The 26,656-nt window shown below is 36.2% G+C and overlaps 2 long non-coding RNA genes across 3 annotated transcripts in view; both read right to left on the reverse strand.

Annotated features, from left to right (window-relative positions):
- Positions 1–1,274: 1,274 nt before the first annotated feature.
- On the reverse strand, positions 1,275–14,051 carry LOC113943019. Its single transcript, XR_003526158.1, has 6 exons — positions 14,018–14,051; positions 12,753–12,779; positions 6,158–6,202; positions 3,459–3,482; positions 1,762–1,812; positions 1,275–1,302 (listed from the first exon to the last, which is right to left on the reverse strand). It is a non-coding gene; the product is annotated as an uncharacterized LOC113943019 (long non-coding RNA).
- Positions 14,052–14,150: 99 nt separating this feature from the next.
- The window catches only part of LOC113942836, a 36,825-nt gene continuing 24,319 nt past the window's right edge, over positions 14,151–26,656 (reverse strand). For both annotated transcript variants that reach the window (XR_003526076.1, XR_003526075.1), the window contains 2 exons: positions 25,570–25,623; positions 14,151–14,183 (listed from right to left, as the gene is read on the reverse strand). This is a non-coding gene — a long non-coding RNA (uncharacterized LOC113942836). The remainder of the gene's footprint in view (positions 14,184–25,569; positions 25,624–26,656) is intronic.

Here is a 26,656-nt window from a genome sequence, read left to right on the forward strand (position 1 = left end):
TTCAGGGCTGGCAAACCCCTTTTTCATTGGATCTAAAGAAATTCTTGCCAGGGAGAAAAAAATTTTGGGTCTTCTCTCTCTTTCTTTTTCTCTGCTCTCCCTCTCCCCTTAATCCTTTGAAAAGAGCATCAGGTTGAGCATATGTGTTCCATGCAGGGAAAGATGGGGCAGAGCTGTCACTCAAGTCTCTCTTCTAATTTTCCAGCACAATGCTATCATTACAGGCAGCCATAGATTACAGGCAGTCCATGGAGAGGGCCACAGGACCCCAGAGAGGTTGAGTATACAGTTCTGGTCCAGATAACTAAGCTCATGTACGTGGGGTGTGTGTACATTAGGAGTAGAATAGACATAGAAGAACAATATATGCACCACAGGATTTGAAGATTGCTATAGTTTAATTTAAATTTGTGAATAAAGGAGTGAATGAATAAAGCTTCTAAGATTTTGAAAATACATCTAACAATAAGATTATTCCTCCTTTGCTTTACATATTTTTAATCTTTCAATACTGCTTGAACTAACTCTTCATTCAGTAGGTCTTTTTACTCTGAAGTACCTGAATAACATGTCAAATAAGTTATCCATAACTCACTTCATTCAAATAAAGCTATTTGTAATAAGGAGGAAAGAAATAAGATGAATAAAAAGCACCCAGAAAAACAATTGATGAAAGGAAATTTAACTGAGTTAACCATCTATTCTGTCCAAATTACAAAAACCAATACATGGGAAATGTTTGACAAAAATAAATAGCACAAAAAGATTTGGATCATCTCTCATGTTGAAGATGGTTGACCGGATGAAGCTCTGGGTTTTTAGCTATAGTTTTCACAGAGCCCAGAAAGCGCATTTCCTACTCATATATTTATAAACTTTACTTTATTCCTATGTCCAAAGATTTATGCAAGGATTCAGTTGAGACTTCGTTAACTGGTTCCTATTAAAGAACTGCCATTGTTCAGACAAGGAAGGTTTTCTGAAGTTTCTTAACTATTACCCAGAGTGGTTTTGTGATATTTATTTAATTAATTTTGAGACTTCCAAATGTTAATTGGCTCACCATATTCTGTCTTTCTCTCCTTCCCGCTTTTTTCATGACATAAATACTGTAGAATATTTTAACCAATTAAATTTTGATTGGTTGAGATTTGTAGTGGGAAAGATTGATAATGATTATTTTAAAATTAGCACCTTAATTCCTTTTCTTGAGGTTTTCAGCAAGGTTTATATTCTATTCTGTAGTCTTACCTTTTTCTTTTAAAAATATAGGATTCTTTTCTTCCTTTTCTTTAGCATGTGCTGTAAAAATAATAACTAGAGTGATAAAAGGTTAACATCTCATACATCTGGGGTAATGATTGATTGAACAATTGATGGCTTCTAACTGACACAAGATACCAATTAAATGTGTAGAACAAAACTGATTTTCATAAGTTTTAGCATGCTCACAAAGTGAAACCACAATTTTTATTAAGTTTGATGAAAGACAAAATCACATAAAACTTATTTCACTTGGCAGCTTATAATAAATGTTATCAAGTTTCCTAAATTCTAAGTTTGGACTTGTCAGTTTTTATACAGATGTTACCAGGACTCTCTTTGCACTTCTAATCCAGATAATGCCAGTTAAGTTTCACAGTAAATTTAATGAAATAATATTATGTACATGAATTCCTAACTAAACTATACTCTAAAAACAAAATGTCCAGTGCATTTCAAGATCTTAGAGCTGTATACAAATTTGTTCTGCCAGGTTACCTTTATCTTTTGTAGCTGCTGGAGATTTCAATTCTTTCTCTTTTCCAGGATCTGTAAAAGAAGTAGTCACACTGATAAAGCGACAGTTAGAAGGCATAACTGGCTATAACTATAAGATTTAACCATAAGAGAAAATGAAGCATCTAGATCATATGAGAGACTAAAACTGTATATTGGAAGATATGGTAAAAAATTGAGTTCTTGAGAGATTTGTACCAAATTCACCTTTTTCCATCCATAAAGTTCAGTCCACAAAATGTGCTGGAACTGACATCAAGAAATAAATGTTTCATTATTTTTCTCCTTCTACATTTTGTTTCAAAATAGGTAATACTCAATACTTCCAGACAATATGATTTTTAAAGTAGAAGACTTGGGAAAGAAATTTGTTAAACAAGGTCAAAAGTGTAATTTTCTTGTAAAAAAGTTGTCTCTTCTATTCCTTACTACATCCCAGACATCTGCTTCAGAAAATACTGCTGTCCTGCTTTGACCTTCATGTTTTGTACTCATCAGTACAATTCAGTCAATTGTTTTTGAAGTGAGAAAATAAACTATTTACTGCAGATATCTTTGAATCGTATAGAGTGGAACTCAGTATCTCTAAAAGTCTTAATAAAATATCAATGCCATTTTAAAAATATTAAGTTAATGACAGAAATCTGTGCCAACAGAAAGAAAACTCAGTGGGAAGACTGAAAAACTTGTTCTTCTGTGCTCATGAGTCATGAAAAATTCCCAAGAGATTCCATGTTCAGTGCAATAGTGTCTACAAAAAGAAAGAGGATAGTGAAAGAAAAACCTCCAGCCAAAATAAACCACCTATCATGATATAAAACCTTTACTTTCAGAAACCTGCCTGTAAGAACTTAAAGTTACTGGGCACCTCCATCATTAGGAACATAGTTACTCAAACTGTTGTGGAAGATTTTACTTTAATGAGGCATTTTGATAAAGAGAACATTAAACAATACTGTACTGAAAGCTTAAGTCATTGCTGACAAAGCTTGAAGTCCCACGTGATCCCAAACAAGGAAACATTTGGAAAGGTGCTTCAGAGGTAGTTGTCATCTTCAGGAGAAAAAAATATGTGTTTTTAGACATTGTGGCACGTGACACATGTGCTGCTGAAGAATTTGAAGAAATGAAACAGGATTGACCTGGAAATGGGAATTTAAACCGTAAATAAATCCTAGTAAATTCTGTAAGATTGAACTCATCAAGGTCTATTAGAAAGTCTGGTATAACTTGACAAAATGACAACATGTAGCACAAATCCCATGTCAAAAGCCTTGTGCTGATTTGTAGTGTAAGCTCATATTGAAATCAGAATACGTGACTGACACCTATAGTGAGCATAGGAAGTGTGGAGAGAATAATTTTTTGTGTAAAGTAATAAATATAAAATTTATAAATATTTTTGTGTACTGGTATTTCATAAGTCCCTTCTTTTTGTCCAGGAAAAATGTACAGTATTGGGATGAAACTTTCTGGGCATAAACAGATAGGAATTTCTTAACATATACGTTATTACTATTATCAGCTATGTTGTATCAGTTTTAGTCTGTCTAATCAATCATAATCTGCAATTCTGACTAGCACCAGGAATTATTATTTTTTTATTATTTTTTATTATTTATAGATCTGAAATCACTTTTTCAGTTATAGGGAGAAGCAATACATAAAATATGGCTTACTTCCTTGTTTCATCTTTGGTTTATCTGAGGAAAGAGAAGAGAAGGGAAACAAAAATGAAGAGAGAAAAGAAAAAGAAAATGTTAGAATGCATGTTCACATGGGAAATTAATTTTAATATAATCAGCTAATGAAAATGTATTTAAGTGCATGCTGACCCTAAGTGCTTAAATATATTTGAGAGTGGTTTCTACTCCACTGTCGCTTGGCAGTGTATGTGAATAAAGTTCATGTTTCCCATCTCCTGCCTTGTATACACAAAACAAGAGTGTGAAAACCCCCAGTGTCATATGATGTGCTTTAACCAATGGTAATAGTCTCCTTTCTTAGTACTACTGAATATCACAAGAAAAGAATTTTTGCCTTTTCATCATGACTTTTAAATATTAATTCTCAGTAACAGGCAGTAACTCCCTGGCAACCGTCTGACATTTGCTCATGTCATTTTTCAAACACATAGGACAAAGAGTTAAAGTTAAGTGCCTTCTTACTCACCTTTTAATAGTTAAAAATATTACATACAACTTTGCTTTACAACTAATAGAAGATCAATGAACTAAAATGTTGCTACAACCTTTCAGCCCACTTCCAGACGTAGGGATTTGCAATAGATTGGTAGATCACTAAAACCTTCATGCTTGAAACAGTGAAGCTGTGTTCTGATTGCTAAGCAAATCCAGCTGCCAACACTCCAGATTTTTCTGCAAGTCTTTTTATAGTGTTTTTCTTAGATTACAAATCCCAATTTTGTCTAGGTCTAAATCCCTCTACTTTTTGAAATGTATCCTGATGCACAATAATACTCTGTGAGGAGCATGATTAGTGCGTGCTGATGTTCAAAAAATGTCCTGGATGTTTTTTTGACTTGTTTGTCTTTGAGTGATCAATGTATTGGCAGTAGCTTCATACATATAGGGTGCAGAAGTAAGAATCAGAGGCAATTGCTGCCTGAAAGTGTTTATGCTCACTTCTGTGCATCAGAGGAACTGAGCAGCTGCTAGTACACGAAAGTAGCTGCAGAAATAATTGTGACAGACATTACACATTGCTCTTATTCCTTTGACTTGGAGACACTAGATGCTGCTGGCATGGGGAGATAGTTCTGCTGCTGCTGACTGCTGTCATGGGAAACAGTTTGCCCCCCCTTTGAATTCCTTGGGGAATTTGCCCCCCTTTTGAATTCTAAACCACAACCTGTGGTTTAGAAATCTCTGCTCCGTGCCAACCATGTGAAACTAAAGTTTGTACTACTCAGTCTGTGCTCTTTATGGCACAGTTAAAGTATTTGGCAGACAAAGTCCCATCTAATGGTGGTACATTGTAGAAAGGATAAATCTTGCAGCAATCACACACCTCATTGTTGCATCAGATAGCCAAACAGAGGGGAGGCAATGTAGACAGCCCGTAGAGTAAGTACTTGTGTGGAAAATAGTGTGGAGATACTCAGACTAACAATGACTGAAATCTAGGCCAAGGCCCACCTAATTATAACATTTTCCATGACAACTACCAAGTGCTGACAGCTGCTGCAGGGTATCTCTGCTGGCTTGAGTAATGGTGAAGAAAACAAGCTGAGAAACTGGAGAAAAGAAAGGGATAATAGCTCATCTGACCAAAGCTACCTCAGTATGTCTCAGACCTTATTCTGAAGGTTACTGGCAAGTTCATCATCAGGGCTTTAACTGCCAATTTGAGCATAAGTAAATACAAAAATCACCTTGGTAGCTTGTTAGTAATAAAATACAATAGACAAAGATGTGTATCACATTAAGGAAGTCAGGGTTGATAAGGTTTGGGTATTTTACATCAGTCTTTTACCATGCTCCTTACCATACTAAACTAAAAAAGTAGGATTGCTTTTAACAAGCATACAAGAAGCAAGTGTGCAGGATATAATGCTGAAAGTAATAATAATAAAAAATCTAAGTGTATATGATGGGAAAAGACACATATTTATCTCGATGGTTTAAGGCTTCAATACTTCTCTTTTTATATTCAGAATCATCACTCAGTGGCTTGAGTTTTGTTTTGGGTATAGGTGGTCCCTTGGTGTTCCTGCTCTGGTTGTTTTGGGGTAATGTATGTAGACTTTGTGTCCCTCTGAACTATACGCCATCAGCACATGAAGTTCTTGTAGGCTTTCCTCTGGTGTTCCCACTCAGACATTCCCACTCGAGCCTCATCCACACCAATCCTAAGCTTTTCATGAAAAACTTCTAGAAGGTCAGGTCTCACAAGCTTTTGAGTTTCTCTAAAGTGGACCTTTGTGACTTTTCATGGGGCTAACGTTTCGTCTGGGACAGGAAGGGCAACTCAGCTGACTTTAGGGGGCCTCTGCGCCTTTACCTCATTGTGACTTACACTTTAAGACTAAATAGCAAAGGCTGATCCCTGCCCAGGCTGCAGAGGCAGGAAGCCCCCTGCAGGATTGGTGGGACACAAAGTTGCAACACAGAACCTTTAAGCTGAAGTGGACAACTGAAGCATTTTATTGGGGTTGCAGTTTTGTGGAAATGGGACAAAGCCAGTTTCATAATGGAATTTTCCTGTTGTTCTGATAAACACAGCAAAGCCCTGAAAAATACTCTCTCAAAGCAACGGATTTAAAGGTTACTGTCATCCAGCTCTCTGAATCTGAGGTTATTGTTTCTGTGCTATTGTCTTTTAAGAAAGATAATGCCAACATGCTTTTCTTTTTTACCTTGCTCTGTTGCCTTTGTTGCTTTTACTTCCTTCTTTTCAGGTCCTGATGCAAATAAAAGATATGGTTTAAGTAAGATTTTAGTCAGAAGCATTGCTACATCAGAAAAAGCTCTTCTTAAATGCAATCATGAGATTTTCCCCCTCCAGTATATGAATACATAATAGGTATCTTTTACCTGCCTGAAAAAGGGTAATATTTTTTTTTTTCCTTTCAGAATATAAACAGTAGCATTTTCTTCTAGACATTCTAGACATTCTAGACACATTCTAGTGGAATGTGTCCCCGCCCAGTCCAGGGAGATTGTAACTAGATGATCTTTAAGGTCCCCTCCAACCCAAACCGTTCTATGATTCTATGATGTCAGGTGAAAGAGATGCTGAACTGCAGCACATATCATGTAATGGAGAAGGGAGAAAAGCAAGCAGGTTTTTACTTTGTGAGGGTTCCCCAAGCAAGCATGGTTTTATGTTTGCTCCAACAGAAACCTCCACTCTGCATCCCTAACACAGAAAAATATTTCCCTGTATTCTCAATTTTAAGCATGTTGTTAGTCTCAGTGAGGATAGCAGGCCACACATTGGCTGTACATTATGACACCTAACTTTATCCTTATGAATACTGAGATTTCTGCATACAAGAGAGACGCGTGAACCAGACCACTTGTGCAGTAGAGCTGCTAGACCTTTACTGATGCTAGGGGAAGCAGTTGTAACAGGTCAGGATGCCTGGACATATCCAATTGCTCGTTCCCAAGCTTCACCTTGCGCAGTTCCTAATTCAATTGCACAGCTTGAGAGACAAGGGACAGAGATAATTTGTTCATCCAAACTAAGGATTAAATTATCTAAAAAGAGGTGATGCAAGAAGGAATCCCTTCAGACTTTACTCTCTTAGGAAATATGGGTATATTTTATAGTTTCTGACAATTTACGTTGCAGGTTTGGCAATGTACAAGATTATATATTTAGGACAAACCACATATTTTCTAATTGAATTATTCAGGGTTACGTTTTGCATACCTATGAATATATGTGTTTAGCTATAAATGGCACTGCCAACACTTCACTTTTGTGGAACCAAACTTTTGTAGTCATAATTTATGACTATTATGCTAAGTGAAAAGCCTTGTTTTAATTTAAAAATGTATCCTCTTAGAGTGCTTGAGACAAAAAAACATGTGGCATTAAGAAAATAAGCTTCACTGTCATTGCCTTATTTTAAAGTATTGCAAAGAATAGAAAATCAGCGTAAGTGGTAGGATGTAAAGTGGACAGAGAAAATTAATTTACATCTGATAAGTATAGAAATGTCTTTACAGCTTCAGAGGTATTAGCACATAACAACCTCTCAGCTTTTTATGTCAACCTGTCAAGCAAAAAAATATTTTTAGCAAAATGGTTTCTTGCAACAAGTCACAGTTGAAAATTAAGAGTTTGCCTTCTAGAGATAAGGTAAATTCTGAGGATCATGTTTTGTTACCATTATTTATGCTGGGAAAGTCAGGGAATTCAAAGGACCTGTGAAGAGCCTCCACATGTGCTCACTACTTTTGAAGGGATGTCCTGGTGGTACCTCTGGGGTCAGGCTTGCAGTCCAGGTAGCAGGGAAGCATTCTGAAGTTGCTGGGCATGATGGCTCAAGAAGATCAGCTTAGGTAGTAAATTATGGCCTGTCTGCAATGTCTTCTGGTGGGCTGGAGGCCAAAAGAATGATCTGTTCCCAGATTCCCTGAATCCTGAGACTCAGTGAAATGTCAAGTATGGACAGATGAACTGCTTCACGTTGAGTGGGAGGGACCAACTCACAGATATCAATCACTCCCTTGCCACTTGCTCTTGTTTATCGCAGGATGCTGTGAGGTGTACGTGTGTTTGTAAGCAAGCTTCATATAAACAGTGAAATATTGCACTTCTGCACCTCAGTTACCCTGAAAATCAAGTCTAGGTTGAAAAGATGTCTGACTCAATCTTCAAAAAAAAAAAGAAGAGTATTCCATTTCTATCCAAGTACCTAATTTTGTATTGGTGTTCATGGACACATAGAAAGCTGAAGAGGAGCAAAGTCCCTTAATATGTATTGTATATCTCTGCTATTAACAACCATGTTACTTAGGCCCAAATCAGCAGTGCTACTTGTATTAACAATGGACTAGGTGAGTCTGAGCACTGAACCCTGCCACTGAGCAAATTGATATCACAGTGCTTCTAAAAATCCTACTGAAGTGGTCAACATCTTGAAGAAAAGCCTTATTTTAATATGGAGAGAAATATATAAAAAGTGCCACCAGAAACCTGTCCCATTTGTATTCCAAAACACATTTTAGCATCTAAAGCTGTGAAAGCACCTATGACAAGAGTAAAATGAGTTATTGAGAACTTTGTTTCTCCAAAACATGTTTGTGCTTTTTAGTTAAAAGGAAAGCAGTTTTGGCTTGTAAAGTTTCTAAAACCAGAATAGTAATGGAGTAAAAGCATTTTCTGACTATTGAACTGCAGGCTAGAAGAGCTATACAGCTCTCTGAGAAAATCAGGTATTTAGTCATCAAAGTTGTGTGATGGGGATAGACCATGAGTATGGTTATGATGAAGGAACCAGCCATCCTTGAGAAATGTTGAGTCTACTATAACTAGTACTATTGTACTATAGTATTCTGTGTATCAGTGCACTCACTTCTATGAGTGAGTGTTAGTAAAGAGGAACTTGCTGAGACAGAACAGAGCTTGAGTAACTTTTGGGAATTGCCAAGTAGCATCACCTGGACATGGCAGAGCAATATCTGGAAGGACAAAGAGGACATTCCATTATTCTCTTTGCTTTTAAACAAGGGAGGTGTGAGCTGCTTTGGTAATGCTGAGAGGTCTTTTATCATCAAGGTAATAGTTGTCACTTTGACATACATAAATAGAAAGCCTGCACACATATTCGGTGTTTAAAATAAGACTCCAACTCTGTTTCTATCAGAACAGTAACAAGTTTTCTAAATAGCTTAAGATGTCATCCCTTCCACTGGGCAATTTCAAAGTTCATACCACTTCTGAATGGTAGCCTGAAAGATGATCTCTTGGTAAAAAATGGTCCTGTTGCAGGTGTTCCCTATTTGAAAAGTTGATCCTTTAGCCATATGTCTTAAGTAAAATGAAGATGTTATAAGGTATCATATTCTCCTCAGCAGAATATCAAGCATTAAAAAAAAAAAGAAATTCAACCCTCTCCCAATAAAATCAAACCAAAAACCACAAAAAACCCCTGCCTGAAACAATACGAAATAAAATAAATGCGTATGAAGGTAAAACTAGAAATTTACCAGAGATCCATGTTTTCAGTAAGATATGTTTTCAAAAAATAGATTAAGTAAATGGAGTGAAAAACCTGTTTATATTTTTGCTATTTCTCAGCAAAATTCTTGACAACTTGGCATAATGTAGATCAAATGGGTAATTCATTTGGTAATTGTTTCTCTGATTCCATCATAAGCTCTTAGAAATCAAATGAGAGACAACTCAGCAGATACTGTTTTATGCTGAAAGTGTCCAGGAGAGCAATTCATCAGTCAAATATTTCTGCACTCTCAATAGTTGTAGGCTACAATCAAATTCACCAGAATATTTTTATCCCAAAAGAGTCAAGTTGCATAACTAGCATCCACAGCAGAAATATGCATACCAAAATGTCACTGATTTTAAAGATACTTTGAGATATTTGCTCAGTGTGAAGGAAGGCTGAAAGAAATCACTCTGACTGGAAATAACAAACACTTCACTCACTGAACCCTGAGGTCAGAGGCTCCTTATCGTGATCTCACTAATTCAAGAGGTCATTAACTTAAGAAATGTATATTATGGTTTAGGAACTGTTCCTGTTACATGGAGAAATGAAAAAAATTCATGCTGTAGTGGCTTGTGAGAAAATGAAAGAAAACTCCATATGAGTTTGATACTTCTTCAAAAATACAAGTTAATGGGAATTACCTCCTTCTGTGTCAGGAGATTCTTTTTTTTAATTATCAAAGAAGAGAATTTCTTTAAAAGCCTTGGTTGTTTTCAGCACAGGACTGTGTGCATTCCAAAAATGTATTTAAAAATTTAAAATTTGTCACCATCTACTGAATATTGAAAAACACTTTGTGCCTAGAGAGCTGCTACATCTAAAAGGATTAATAGCAAAAAAATAAGAAAAAAGCAAATAAATATCAAAGAAGAACAAATAAATATGGATTAAAAAGAAATGATCTTGATTAGATTTAGTGAAAGTTATAGCAAATAAGCAATACTAGAATTTATCTGCATCACAAGAAATATAGAAGAAAATAACAGCATTCCTTTCTGATTATTACTAAGTGGTAAAAGAAACAGCTGTAACATTTTTTTATAAATACAATTTTTCCCCTGGAGTATAGACTATGTTTGAGTTTCAAAATTAGCAATATAAAGTTAAATTTAGATTACTTGTTAACAAATAATTTTTAAGAAATCAACAATCACTCCAGAGATAAAATCAGTTATTTCTATTTAATGAAGATTAAAACAAAGTTGTTATTTACTCAGACACTGGAGAATAATTTCAGGTTCAACATTAGGTTCATCCTATGGTAAAACTAAGATAGTTGAGACCAACACTTTCAGCTGTGAGACGGTTCTTTTGACAACAGAAATAGGAGAATTACTCTTATTATATAAGTGAAACCAAAAATTTCTACTTATCCTTGATTAACTGTGAAGTTCCTAAAAGTTTTTTTTCAAATGCCCCTTAATTCAGGAGCTCATAAGGAAGAGTTCACTTCCATCCTTCAAAATGCTGGTGGCATGATGAAGACCAGCAAATATTTCCAAATATGCAAATATTTGCTTCTTATCTAAATAAATATGAAATATGAAAAAAATGAGGCTACTCACAGCAATAAAGCATACAGTTAAAAGCTCTGTAGTTTGAAAACCCCTGCTAATTCTGTTTGTAAACTTTACAAGTGACCTAAATAAAGTAGCATTTAATAAAAGGGTAAATACCATCATTGGGATAACAATTTCAAAAGGTATGTGACAACATATCCCAAAAGCAGCCAAAGAGAACTTCAAGTTCACTGAAAGGGACTTAATTTTGCAAGAAATAATTGCTTCACTTCTTTTCAGACTGTGGTGGTCACAGGCTTGACAGAAATGGTTCACAGATATTGAAATGTTGATGACTCCTGCATACTGCAGCATTACAGAAGAAATAATGTCTCAAAAAATTTATTCAGAGGCTTCAAGCAATTAAAAAGCTATTCACCTTTTTTCAATCTTTATTCAGTCACACATAGTGGCAAGACTACTTTTATATTCAGCTTTGGCTTTCTAGAATTTGCTAAAAATGCAAAAGCTTAATACCACATTTTTTTCCCTTTAGTTTCTGTGTTTTGTCTGGTGGGAGTATAAAGAGAACAAATGCTTAAATTACTCTGGTTCCTGTTTTGCTCAATACAATTAGCTGCAGAGCAATGACAACATTATGAATTTAGCCATGAAGCAGGGAACTTATAACAACATCCAATAAAGGGAATAATGTATCAACTTTGATTTCCTTACATTAATCTCCACAGTTGTGATTCTGCAACCCATCCTCATGCTCCAGAAGAGCACCCTCTTGCAATGCAACCTGACTATTTGTGTCAGTATTTACTGGTTAACATGAAAGAGGTTTCGGAGGTGAACTCTAAAGTAAAAGATGATGCTTGAATGATAGCAGGGTATTAAACCGGGACATTTCCCCACTTGTGGTGAACAGCTCAGAGATCACAGTCTACAAGGCTAAGCAGTTGATACATGCAGTTCCATTTGTTTGAAAGAGATAGTTTATAAAGTACGGTGGTCATTGATATGAATAAACATGGACTGAGAGTGAAAGGTGCTTGTAACTTGGCATTCCATTTTCCATTTGTGTTTAGGTTACAGCTGAAATCTTTTATGTTAATGAAGGCAATTTGGAACTAGTATTTTGCATTGTACATATGCAAAAAGTCAGACACTGATGTCAAAAACTCAATATTTGCTCAACTTAAACTTATGTCCTTAATGTTTCTCACCAGTCCCAGTTCCCTGTGCATTGTGGAAAGGAGCAACCTCTGAAGCAAGCACTGATGCTCTCACACCTCCCCCCTTCTGTCATCAACAGTTCATGTGTAAAAGGAAGGTAAAATCTGTTTCACTGAACCTCCCTGTAAAACTCCCTTCATTCCTTAAAGAAAACAACACTTCTGTCACTGGGTTTGTGTTGCAGTAGGACTGACAGAAACAGAAATACTACTCTTTGTGTCATGTCTCTATAGAAGACTGGTTATTTCTCCTTTCTGCCTTTCACAAAAGCCTGATGGTTTGAGTTAGGATTAGAAATTGAATTTGATATAGTTGGAGATTGACAGTTAGTCTGTGAATAACTCTAGGAAAAGGCACCTGCTTTGAGATGCTGCAAGGAAGAAGCCATTATAATTTAAAAGGTTGTTTGTTTTAAATGTCACACCTGTTAACAACTTCTTTTCACAAGAAGCTTTTTTCATTAACAGTAAAATTAACAACAATCTTCTTCCATTTCTATTTTAAAAACAAACACAGTTACCCACCTTTTAACTTCGGATTTTCCACAGATGCTATAAAACAAAAGAAAATTCTCAGACACTAATTTTGTGAATGAATAAAGGAATTAAGACTGATCCTAACATCTTTTCTCTTGGTCAATATGCTACCTATGCTATCTACACAGAAGTAGGAGTTCATTTTTTTATGTAGAAAGAAAGTGACACACATACATTGCTTGTTTGGATAGTCTTGTGGTAGATGACTAATTAACCTGCAGATTAAGAGCAGTGGAAAACAAGGTCAGTATATAAGTTATATATGGAGCTTCAACAGCTCCACTATTTTTAATAATGTGAATGAGAAAAGGAACAATATGGGTTTCAGAATGAGCACATATTAAACAGAGGTGGAGGGTATAAGATAGGAATCTTTTGACACCTTTAGTAATTTAGCAGAAGATAAGGATTTTTTTGTCCTTTTTTTTTTATTTTATTGAAAACTTCTAGTATGGATACAGAGGAGGATCCAGTTATGCAAATCTTCCTCGAAAATATGCTTTTTTCAGATAATTTATTATTCTTCATAATTACATTAACTAAATCCAAATTAATTGAACTACCACATTTCTCTTTCTTCGTTATTCATACCTTCATTCTGATGCACTGTGGTAGGTTTTTATGCTTTAGAAAAGAACAGATTCATTTTTCTATAAATTGGCTGTCTATTGTAGGTATTTCTTGCTCAGAATTTCTGTCTGAGAAAATGGAGTCATCTGATGAATGAGTCATCAAGCTTAGCTGTAAAAGGAGTTGAAAATCTTTATGATATCCCAGATTTGGATAAACTTGAGAAGTGGATTCCAGTCAGAAATAAGATCATCTAGCTGCTCTAAAATAAACCAACAAAATGCATGGGTGTTTGGAATAAAAACATATTAAACAATCTACTTTTTTCCTCCCTTTTACACTCTGAATCTTCTATTTTATTTTTGTTTCTCCATCCATTTACCGTAACTTTTAAGCAAGCCCCCTTCCTTGAAAGGACAAACCCTTTAAAAACTGAAATTAAGAATTATCAACCTCTTGTGCTCCTCAACAGCATTTGATCAGATCTCAGTTCCAGAAGACCAAATGGTTGAATGTCTGCTCCACAGCAATTCAGTTGCTTAAGTTACTTTTATTAAAGCAGCGAATCTTTATCTATGGTATTACTTTTTTTATCCTTCTACTGAAGGATAAAATCCTGTCTCAACTGAAAATCAAACCAGATAAATGAGACTCTAAAACTTACAATATTCCACAGGTCTTACCATGTACTTTTACTTCTTTCTTTGCTGTTTTGGCTGTAAAAACAAACAAAAAATTAAATATTGCCTTTTGACGTGATTTAATTTAAAACATTAGGACAGTTAAAAGGTAAGATAAAAAGGAGAGAATATTCACCAGATTCCATTGCTTTTTCTTTCTTGTGTGGTTCTGAAAAAGAAAAAAAAAGTAAAGATTATATTTCTCTTCCTGTAATGCTTTGTTTAATTGCCTTGGACAGTAATTTTTCATGTTACTAGTGGTGATTGGATGTGAGACATTCCCTTGGACTCTCAACTCAGAGAAGTCCTTCTCTGCTTTCCTACATGTCAAAATAAAACCTTTATAGTTGTAATCAGTCTCTTCAGTGGTTTTCCCACTGCATAAACAGGCTGAGATTAGCTCCTGATAATGGACAGCAAAGGATTTAATTTGTATAATAAGGTGCTAAAAAGAAACTATAGAAACAGTGTAGGTTAAAACATCTGCAGTTTTGCTTCAGGGTGGTTTAAATGGAGGCCTGCAACTGTAGATGTTTCAGGACACCTGTGGTCCTTGTCTTTCTTCACTGGAGAGAATAGAGAATAAGCAGAGTATCTAGTTCAGCCACTGTGCTCTACATCCACAGAAAAGGGGACAGGATCCTGACCTCCTTTACAGGAGTGGACAGTGTGGAAGAAATGATTGCTCACTGGAGCTCACTATCAAAACAGGAGCTGGAAACCTGAAGCTGAAAAGCTTCATCCACCTAAACTCTGTACCCTCTATCAAGCTATGCCTGGGATTTACAATTTCTTAATATAGTTTCTGTAACAGCTCTTTTCATCCTGCCAGGATATGCTTCAAAACCTCCTCACAGAAGGAGCAGGCAGCCTGCCATGGGGAGAGACTGAATGTTTCTCTCAGACACCAAGCATCATCTACCAGTCAGTGCTGATGCTCACAGTAGCAGAAAAAATAGTTAAGTTTTTTCTGTTTGCAGATGCTTTTAAACAGCATATGGAAAGGCTCTGCTGAGCAGGTTTGGATCTACATAGGAACATTTCCTAAATTCAAGAGTATCTGAACTGACTGATCACAAGATATATCATAGAATCATTAAATCATAGAATATCCTGAGTTGGAAGGGATATTCTTGAGTTCCAACTCAGAATATTCTATGATTCTATGATTCACAAGGATTATTGAGTCCATCTCCTCTCTCTCCACAGAATAACCCCAAGAATCACACCATGTACCTGAGAACATTATTCAAGTGCTTCTTGAGCTCTGGCAGGCTTGATGCTGTGACCACTTCCCTGGGGAGCCTGTTCCAGCACCCAAACACCTTTGAGTGAAGAATCTTTTCCTAATATCCAGCCTAAACCTCCCCTGACACAACTTCAGGCCATTCCCTTGGGTCCTGTCACTGGTCACCACAGAGAAGAGATCACTGTCTGACCCTCCTCTTCTCCTCACAAGGAAGTTGTAGACTGCAATGAGGTCTCCCCTCAGCCTCCTATTCTCCAGGCTGAACAGACCAAGTGACCTCAGCTGCTCCTGGTATGGCTTCCCCTCCAGACCTTTCTCCATCTTCACAGCCACTCTTTGGATGCTCTCTCTCTTATGCTGTGGCACTCAAAACAGCACACAGGACCTGAGGTGAATACTCTTAAATACATGCTCATTGCTTACCAGTATCTGATGCCTATATTTTCTCCATATTTATTATAGGTTATATTTTTATTAATACTGTGGTATACAGTTGAGCAGCGTTAATGTTTCAACAGTTTCCACTCTAGAATCAAGACATAAAGTTCTATGTTCAAAGGGATTCTGAATGTTGCACCCTCACAAACCTATTAATAAATCTGAACAATCGTTCATTTGAATAAGCAAAAAGGAACAAGAACCTGCCAATAGAAAATTAAATATGTTTATAAACAACATTAATATGAATAATATTCCTCCTATTAAATATTAATTAATAATAAATATTAATACTGACTGCACAGTATTAATACTGACTGCAGTGGGCAACTAAAAGAGGTAAACTTCATGCAGAGTTGCAAAAGTAATTTATATTAGAAAGGGCATACTGATCTAAAATATAAGCCCCCCAATTGTTAAGTTTGAAACAAAATATGTCATTACTGCATGCTCTCACCCCCAATAAGCTTATATCAAGCAACCCGTGAGGTTCTCTCTGAAATAAAACCTCATTTTTTTCTAGGGTTTCAAATTCATCTGAAGAGCCATATTACACACATTTTAAAGAAAAATAGAGTTTCTAAAATAAAGTTTTGCTCTGAGTTCTTAAAAATCCCAATTATTTTCTTTTTTTTTCCCAAAAATATTTATGTAATTTCATCACAATTTCAAAAACAATATCTTTCAGACAAAATGTACACTTTAAAGTATCAAGACTAGCTGACTGAAATAATGGAAATAGCTTTAATATAGTTATATAAAGCCCATTTTAGTGTATTTATTATAAAATTTATATTTATGAAAATTATTATCGATTCTTGATAGACACATTGTAAACAAGAAGGGGGATTTAGTGGAAATGGTCATGGAGCAGGTTCATGTCATCAAAGCAATGAGTCATAAATATGATTTTCCCAACAATATGAAAAAGTGATAGAGAGCAAGTTTACATTAAATGGTTTATTGCCTGAATAAGTATTATATGTCCTTGATGGCATTCTACCTTGGGTGGCAACCCTATATAGGTCAAGGATGAGAAATATTGTAAAAAACTGAGAAGACAAAAGTTTGGGACTCAGTAGTTTGGCTGACTCGATCTTAATTATAACCACAGCTGCAGGTTTGGTTTTGTGTAGCCCAAGTACTCTTCAGACTACCCACTTTCATGCAGATATTCTAGAATTTATTTTGTGAAATGAGAATTTTTATTGGTTTTGTGCAGTTTTCTGTTTTGCTATTGCTCAGAATAGCTTCCTGGAAACTGAAGGAAATATAATTCTGCCTTCAGTTGTTCGGAGGCAATTATTTTTTCCTCTCATTCTAAGATGTGTCAGCTCTCATGAGATCAGGGAACAGTATGATACTAACAGCACTCGGCAAGTGTTTTGGCAAAGTATAAAATAATCCATTTATTTAGCTTTATTTTGATTTTTTATTCAAAACTTCAAACATTAAGGAAATCCTATAGAGTTTCCTTTACAATAGTTTGACTTCCAGAAACATATGAAATGAGATCCTTTCCTATGAGAAATTTTATAAAAATTAATAGCATGGAATTTGACATCAAGCATTTCTGGGAAATCTGACATGTCGGGAAATTTCAGATGATTCCTTCTTTGAAATTTGAATGGAACGAACTTAAACCTTTCATTACCTGAGCCATAAATTTCAAGAAACTTCAGACCTAGATTTTTCCTGTTTGTTACAAGTTATTATTGCTTGATCTCAACGTCTTTCTCTTTGCTTTTTTTTACTTCCAAGTAGTTAGTATGACATAGGAAAGAATATTGCCAACTGTAGAAACATTAGACATTTGCCATGAGATTTGTCATTCTTTTTATATTTAACCATTTTTGCCTGTATATGAGACTGTACAACATGTTTTTATTTCGGGAAGTTTTGTTGGTAATATATTATTTTTCTACCATGTAGGAATTCAGATTTGGTTTAGTTTGACATTTCATCGTCTTTATATACTCTGATGCTTTGAACAAATGACTTTTCTTTTTTTTTTTTATGAAAACTGGTAATGTATTAGATGCCCATAAAACCATATAAATGTGTTTTTTTTCATTACTAGTAACATACTCCTAGGCAATCCAGAGTAGCTGGAAGATAGAAGAGAACCTGAACCTGCCTCTACACTCTTCCGCAAAGCACAAATGGTGCTGAAAAGCATCTAGGCTGGTAAATTCATTGTGGTGCACTTTAATCTTTACTACCAGGATAGACAGTCACAAACTGGGACTCTCTGCCATCCCTTAGAAGAGAATAAATTGAAATCCCACATAATTTATATAGCTATGTGTGCACATGTATGCATGTGTGTGTACGTGTCATCTCCTAATTCAGATAGAGCATTCGTGTTCAAGAAGTGTTCAGGAAAATAAAAATTGTATGAGGAATGACACAGATTGGGAAAAGTTTAAATAAATGGCACATCAAGTGGCTTTGCTATTGTGCAGAATACACCACATTCAGTTAACCAATACCATTTTTTTTGCACTCAGTAGATGCATAGAAATGGTGTTTAACTGCTGCACTGTTACTTAACTTTTACCACAAATATTCCAGTCACTCTTGTCATATTCTATACAGTGTCTTGAATACTTAAATCCTTAGACAACCAGAAAGTTAGCCTAGTCTTATAGTTTTGTAATCTTGGTTTTATAGGCTATATGCTTGTCATTTCCCTTCTCAGACCTTCATATCACGTTGTTTAATTAAAATCAAATGAGACAGAGTGGTAAAGCTCTCCAAGATATCCTTTCATTAAGAGTAGTGTGAACATAAGCAACCAGACACAGGGAAGATGCCTTTAGTTCCTTCTGGTGGAAGGTGGAAATTTTGCAATATGAGTTCAGTCACATTGTTAGATCTGAGATAATCCCCATGAGAAAGTCTTGCATCAAACTAGGTTTTTCCATTTCTCCTGCTCCCAAGAAGAATGTATTCTACTATAATTCCCTCCTATTCTTACTTTCTAGATCAATGTAGAAAACCTCACCATCATTGGACACTTTGATTCATAAAGATAATGAACTGTACAAATACATTTCTTTCTGGAATAAGAACACAGAAAGGAAATCCCTTACTTGGTGAGATCATGCCACACATATAATTGTTCCTCTATAAATCATCTTTTGAGGAGGGTAACAAACAGTTTTTCTGATGGATTTTTGTGAAGGAAAGGAAAGCATTTGACAATTCTCTGTATCAGCATCTTTATATGAGAATTCTACTATCATGTTGGGAAATACCTGAGAAAAATTTTACGCAAATAAAGAAAGAAAAGAGGCCTGGAGGAAATGAAGTACTTTCAGTTTCATCTATTTGGTCTGTAGCTTTTCTTCACAGGCAGAAAGCAGTGGCATCAAAAGTGAACATCATAAATTCTAGAGGTAGTATGACCATATATGGTATAGAAAAGTAAACCACACCACTGCTCCCCTGTAAGTCAAGTGATGTTTTCATAACAGTCTCAATGAACAAGAAGAGGCCCATTTATTCCTATTCTAGCAAAGTGAAGGTGGCACCACTTTCAAAACATTATTATCTGGGAAGATAATCATAACCATAACGTATCCGATAGTCTAATCAACAAAACTCGAGCATGCCCTTGAATTCTTTGTTGATTCAAGATGGAGTTAAAGATATGTTAATTTCTTGCTCAAAATTGGCCCCATTCTTGACAAAAGTGCACTTAAATCATGAAAAAGTTCAGGGCTATGAAAGTTTGCCAGCTTCAGAACAAAGTACCTTAAAATGCCTTTTCTGTAAAGAGCAGACACTTAAATAATCCTTTTAACTGGGATTTTTATTTAAATAGCACTTAATTTGACCCTCTTTTATTCTCATCATTGTTACTTTCATGTATGGAAAGAAATCGTTTTTGTAGTTTACTTGCTCCCCCTGCCTTGCTCTTAAAGTAGTGTTGCTTTGTGTTAGGAATACAACAGTACTCTGATGCGTATCAAATATCTGGTAATAAAAAAAGAAACAAGGCTGCCTTTTTAGTACAAGTGTCTTCACAGACACTGTGATCTGAAGGGAAGTATTTGAAATTATTTTAAATCTTTATCATCCTTAAACAGAGAATACTGTAAGGAAAGTATAAATACCAAGCTATGAGACAGGGCTTTTCAACATCTTAGTAAAAGTCACAAAAATAACCTGAATTTCAGGACATTTACTCAAAAATAATTTAAAAAATTGGTGAATAAAAACTGGATTTCAGATGAGAAAGCTTAGTGTAAAATAAGCTATTCATGCTCTATTTAAATAAATCCTATAATTAAAGAATTCAAGGTTGTAAAGTAAAATCATCTAACATCAGAAAATTCTTCTCCTTTCAGGGCATCTGTTGAGACATGTCAATAATTCATTTTTCATTTCCTGTTCAGAGTTAGATGAATTCAGAGTTCAGCTTACATAATCATGTGAACCATTTAAGATGTCCTGTTCTGTAATATTTTCTCAGACTTGAGCTGGGATGAAAATGTCAATGGGTTGAAATGATTTGTGGAATACATCTCCATCCACATAATAGATTCCTGCAGATATTAAGAAGTGGCTGAGTGATGGACTACTGCAATAGCAGCAAGGTTTTAGCCGCTGAGGGTACAGTGCATTCCTGGCAGATCAGGAGCAGAGTCAGCTGTAAGGCTTCACTAAAGCCCAGTGGAAGCTCCGTAGGGTGAGAACCAAGACCCAGGTTCTCCTATCCTTTGGCAGGTTGCTAGTGACTGAAATCAGATAATTCCCAACTGCTGTGCAAAAAACAGGCAAGCCTGGAACTATCCATTTAAAACCAGAAAGAAAATTAGTAAGTCAGAGAAGATATGATATTTAACTTCCCAAACAGTTAAAGTGGGAAAGAGGAAGAATTATGCTAATATGGACTGAAAAAAAAAAAGCCTTGGTGATGCAAAAGACCTACAGAATGATCCTGGACCTGAATCCGAGGACCCCAAGCAGCAGGATTAATGCAGGTAGGGTTTCATTATTTTGTTTACTGTTGCATAAACACCTGCTAAGTAATATTTATTTTATAAAGAAATAAACTACAAAACCTGTCCTTATACCATCAATAAGTTACCTCTAACATTTGGCCCTCAAGAGTTAGATTGTAAACCCGGAATATAAACCCTGAGAATGGCTGTTCTGATGTTATGAAAAGTCTGAGAGGGATAACTTCAGGGACCAGAAAACTGAACAGACTACTGCAGCTTCCAGAATAATTTTCTTTGTAACATCTGCATGACAGAAATATGTGCAGATGTGTTCTAACCAGGCGCAGTGGCTGCTTATAAAGAGAAATTTCAGGGCACATAGAGGCACTTCATGACATAAGAGCTCAAGGAGATTGCAGGATGGCAAACCTACTAGGACCATGTCCATATACTGTGAGAGAGACAGAGAACTAAACTATTCCTCTCCTTTTCCTCTTTCCAAAAGTACTTACAGGGGGTGTGTAACATAAAATTATACTGGTTTTTGAAGTCTCTCCTCTTTTACTGACTACGCAAGAAGATACGTGTAGTCACATAAGGTGAGAATAGGTAGGTTGATGGATGATGCAGAGGGTGTGGTGCTGTGAGTAAAATAAATCCCAAGATGTGTGACTTGAGAGAGTTACTTGAGCCTGAGAAACCTGAAAAGCAATCCATTATAATTTTGCCTGTTCCACTGCGTTGATAAATTATTCAATAGACATGCTGAATTTTATTAATTTTTTGTAACATTTACATGGTTTTAGCATTCTTGCTATGTACTTGTGTACTATAAGTGATCATTAAAAGACAACCCAACTCCTTAATAAACCTCTTCTACATTTCAAAGCACATCTACTGTCCCATAAACTTTTGTTATTTCTTCCTTTTTATGTAGAATAGCACTGGTTATACACTATGGAAATAGCTTTCCTGCTGCCATTTTAGTTGCATTGTTTACTTGGAACGAAGAAATAAAATAATTTCTCTGCTAAGTAAATACTGCCCGTTACCAGTAGAATCAGTAGTTCTTCCTGCATTAGATAGAGTGATCTGAATCTCTTCAACACATCCTCTGACCAGGTTTTTCATTATAGACTGCATTCTAATATTCTATACTTATACCATGAAGGCACTTCCTATATAATTTTCTGTATAATATTCTCTTTCTGCTTCTTACCAACAGTGAAATGATCAAAGGCATGATAAATTAATAATAATTCTAACACAACTGGTAGTCAGTTTGAGAGATTGGATGCAGCTGACATTTGAGTACTCAAAATTAGCTATTACCTGTCACATTTATTTTATTCTTTCTGGATCCAAACTAAATTTCATTGATTTTCAAGGGAGAAATTATGCTTAAAAAAAGGTTTTGTTATGAACCCAAAGAGAGAAAAGAATAAGATTTTTTTTTTTTTTTTGCATGTGTGAGGAGAGGAAATATGGAGAAAATTAGGCATTTAAACCCAGTAACCAGTCAGTTACGTGACAGTACAAAATCTGTTAAACATACTGTAAAATTAAATTAAAAATTTCAAGACCATTCCAGGGAAATTCTAAACTGCAATTAGGATTTAATTTTTGCAATGTTGAAAGGAGCTGGAACTGATTTTTAAATCAGGCAAATCATCAGGGGGAAAGCTATCACTGGTGTTTATAGAAGGTGCATGAGTCTTGCCTGTGATATGTTATCCCATAAGATGGACTCACAGATGAGCTGCTCCCAACCCTCACCCCAGTTAAGGGAGTGCATGGGGGCTCAGTGGCACCAAAGCTCCTTGCTGCCTACTGGGGAATACACTCACCCTCCTGCTAATTTAGCTGCAAATGCTCTCTGCATGGTTTGAGCCTGTGCTCCTTGCCCTGTCCTGCACCGCCGTGTGCTTGCTTTCCTCATCATGACAAAACAGACCCAGAAAACTTACCAAGCTGAGGTGTGGTGACTCTGTGCCCCACCGCTGACAGGTGGACCACTGACCCAGCAGAAGTAGCTATAGCTGCGAGGCATGATAAGTGTTGAGATGTGGGAAATTTTTCAAGGTGAGCCTCCACAGGGATGAGAGGGAGAGAATTTTCCCTCCCCACCCCCATCCTGACAAAGGATGGCAGGATGAGGCAGCTGCTCATCACCTACACCCCTGGCTCTGAGAAACCCTCCAGAGAACCTGCTGGGCCCAGCACACACAGAGTGCCTGAGGAAAACCCGTGAAAGAAACGTGCACCTATCCTCAGGGAAAAAGGGTAGACAGATATCCTGTAAGGGTAGGTCACGCTGAGACCTGTCCTGCTTGGCCCAGTTCAGGAGACAAGGCACTGCGGAGAGAGAAAACGGCAGCAGGGTTTGGGATGGAGACAGCATGTGACAGAGTAACTGTGGAAGACTGGTGTAATGAAATATCTTCAACTCTGATTTCTCCCTTCAGAACATTTGCATACACCTATGAAACAATTCTGCTTTACAGCCAAATATCAGCCTCTTCGGCCCAGTTTCTGATGGTTGCCAAAGAGGTAATTTTTTCCAGTTAGAGAAAACTGGAAATATTTGAATGTATCCACTTTCAAAATCATGTAATGGAAATTCATTAGGGCTGATTTCCTGGAGCGGTTGTCAGCTTCCAGATACAGAAGTTCTCATAGACTTCCAAACTCCATATTCACTTCTGTTGCTTTCTCTGTATAAATATATGGAGATAAAAATAGTGTACATTGAATTAGGCAGGGATTTCTTCACCAGTGACATTATGATGAGGAACATATGTGATGTAGGTGTACCGTAAGATGACCAGCTGTGCTGTCAGTCTGTTCAGTCTGTTAAGAGGAGTAAACCTTCAGCTTTAGGCATTCTTGGGTACAGATTGTGATGTAATAAGATATGAGGAAGAAAATGAAATATGAAATTGGATAATGTATTTAATTTACTGTGCTAATAGGCAACAGTCTACTTATGATGTTTCCAAACAAGCATATTTAATATTTTGCTATGGTGAGTTATTCTGGTGGTAAATTAGTTTTCAGAGAACTAGAGGGGAAGCAAAAACGTAGAAGTCAGAGCCTACTGCTCTTTATCACTTTTAAGTCAAACTAAATAATTAGAAAGGTGTCAGAACAGACAAAGTTATTTTATTTTTCCATAAGAAGCCAGTTTTCCCCCTTTCTTTGTCTTAAGCAGATTACTGTCATCACCATTCTTGCCAACAAGTAGACTCATTGGAATATTTTTCAAAAATGAACACAAATATTGGAAGCAAGCAGGTGGAATGAATTAATATGGTTCTAACATAACGGTTTCTGAAGTGTACTGTTCAAACATCTAGAGTCTAGCTATACAACACACTGGGGGAACAAAGCTACTTTAAGAAATTATCGGTTATGTGCATATAAATGCGTGTGAAGCCAGACTTAGGTCCAGACTAAATGTCCTATCACACACACATTTCTGGGATAGTTTTTAGCTGTAAGGCATGGTAATGGTGTGGTTTACACTGTTTTCCCAGTTGTGTTAGCACAAGTGAACATGGTGGCAAACACAGAAAGCAGGGATGGGGAGCATTGGCAGGGAAATGGTGCTTCTTAGGCCAGCTTCACACAGTATATCCTACAGCTGAGCAATAGCCCACATCAACTGTGAGTCCAGAGTACATGTCCTTTGTTGGTAGAGGCAACTGAAGGTGCTCCTGGTTTGCACTGGTCCCTGACCAACTCCCAATCACCCATACTGGTTCAAGTCATTATTCCCTCTTTCATTAGAATGGATCTCTGAGATAGACTACAGACGTGCTATGAATTATACAAAGAGAGCCAGAAAACAATCTTAAAGAAAGGAAGAAAAAAAAAGGAAATAAAAAGATTCCAAATCCGTACAGTAGGATTAGCTAGAGGCAAGAAGCAGTAGAAGTGTGGGCTGGCCACTCCTGCAATGCCAGCACCAGAAACAGCTCAATAGCACAGAGCCTGGTGCAGTATTGGTTGCCCTGCTTTGGGCTAGGATAATATTATAGTTTTATACTGACCACACTTTCACATGGGGATTTCCTGAGCATTTTTTTGATAATCAATAAAAAATGTAGTCAAACTACAAATATAATAAATATTCAGATTGTTATTAATTATATTAGGTTTTATTTAATTAAGCAGAAATGAGATGTGGCTATTTTGAAGATGGCTCTGAAGCAGATGAGATCCAAAATAAAAAAAAAAGTAGTAGATTTTTACAATCCAATATAAATTCAGGTAGGAATTTATGACATTATTTTGTTGAAAAAAGTTTGCTTGTCTTTTCAGTGCATATTTATTATTATCTAAAAGCTGCATTTTGAAAACCTACTGCAAGAGCAGCACTTTGAAAAATCAGATCTTCTTCTTAAAGGGTTGGAATATAGCTTCACAAGGAAAGTAATTTCTGTAAATATTGCTTTTAAAATCAGTCTTTACATTCAGATTAATTTTTTTAATATCAAGACCTGCAGAATGACCCAATAGTTGGTGCCCAATAGTTGGCTCCTCTTTGGAGGTCCAAATCAATAGATCCTTTAAGACCTGCTTGCAAATAGGCAGTTATTTCACTAATAGACGATTACCTGTAAAATAAGTCTATTGAAACTTTTATTCAATATTCCTGCAACCTTATAGTTGCCATGGGATGACAAGAAGTAAATATAATGTTATAAATCAGTGCTAATCAGTGCTATTTTTGTTCTTAGCAAAAATTTAATGTACAAATTATTACAATAATTTAGAGGAAACAGACTAAAAAAAAACCCCAAACCCAAAACCAAACAGTGGCTTTTGTGCAATCCAGCAGATGGTGCTATTATGCAATAAACTGGTTCAAGAGTATAAGAAATGCATTGTATGTGAACATTTTTCTCCTTTACCTGGTGTTGCTGCTTTTTTGATAGCTGGATTGGCTGCAGGAGCTTTTGTTGGCTCTTAAAAAAACAAACAAACAAAAACACAAAGAAAGAAACAAACAAACAACAAATTAAACCAATTATTATGAAGTGTTATATCTTAAACATAGAAATCTGAGGAAAGGCTTCCAACGAGGTATGACCTGTAGCAATTTTTTCACTGAAGAATTAAACAAAGAGATTACCCAAAGGGAGAGGAGCTGGGTTGTCTTCAATAAACTCAAAGGCAACAATAAAATAACCTTACAAGCTGAAGGGCTAATAAGCTCTGGCTGTTAGGCACTGAATCACTTATTTTAGCTTTTTCTGCCTAGTAATTCAGTATCTATTGGCAAAGCAGAGGAAAGGAGGTATGTAGGGGTTCCAGCATGGCCTTGCCCCTCAGGGAGCATGTATGTGCTGGGCATCTCTGCATTTGATCTTGCAGCTATGAGAGCAGAAAGTCCCGAACCAGCCTACATCAGATATTGAGGATTCACTCCTGTGAATTCAGCAGTGGTGCTTCAGGGGATCTCACAGCCATTCAGTGGCATCCTTTCCCCTAATCTGAATCTCTCCCTGGTTAGAAAAGCTGAAATTGGCTACTTCTGCAAAGTACATCCACAGGCTCGTCTCTCCATCCAGAGGAATGGAGGAGCATTAGGAGATCTCCATGTTTGATCCTGCACTTGAAACAGTAACAGTGGTATTCTCCTAGCACAGAAACAGGCCCTCACAAGCCATTAAACTGTAATTCTGTTCCTGGTCTTTTAAGTACACTTGCACTATATTACAGTGCACTTGCACTATACTCTCTTTGTTGGTAGAACATGTCCTTGCAGAATGAAGACCCAAATGATGAAGGGTATGTGCATCCCCAAGTGGATTTGAGGAATCTCAGCCCTAGATAGAAGAATCTAAGTAGTTTACTAGATTTATTTACTCTTCACTAGTGTTTAGTTAATTGCTTTTACTCTCAGGAACTAACAAAACAGACTGTACTTAAACCACAATAATTTAATGAATATCAATAAGGAAAACTCCACCAACTGTCATAAAGGATTTTGTATTA

The sequence above is a fragment of the Corapipo altera genome, unplaced genomic scaffold (assembly GCF_003945725.1).
Source record: "Corapipo altera isolate COAL_440 unplaced genomic scaffold, ASM394572v1 2b, whole genome shotgun sequence".
Taxonomy (NCBI): Eukaryota; Metazoa; Chordata; class Aves; order Passeriformes; family Pipridae; genus Corapipo; species Corapipo altera.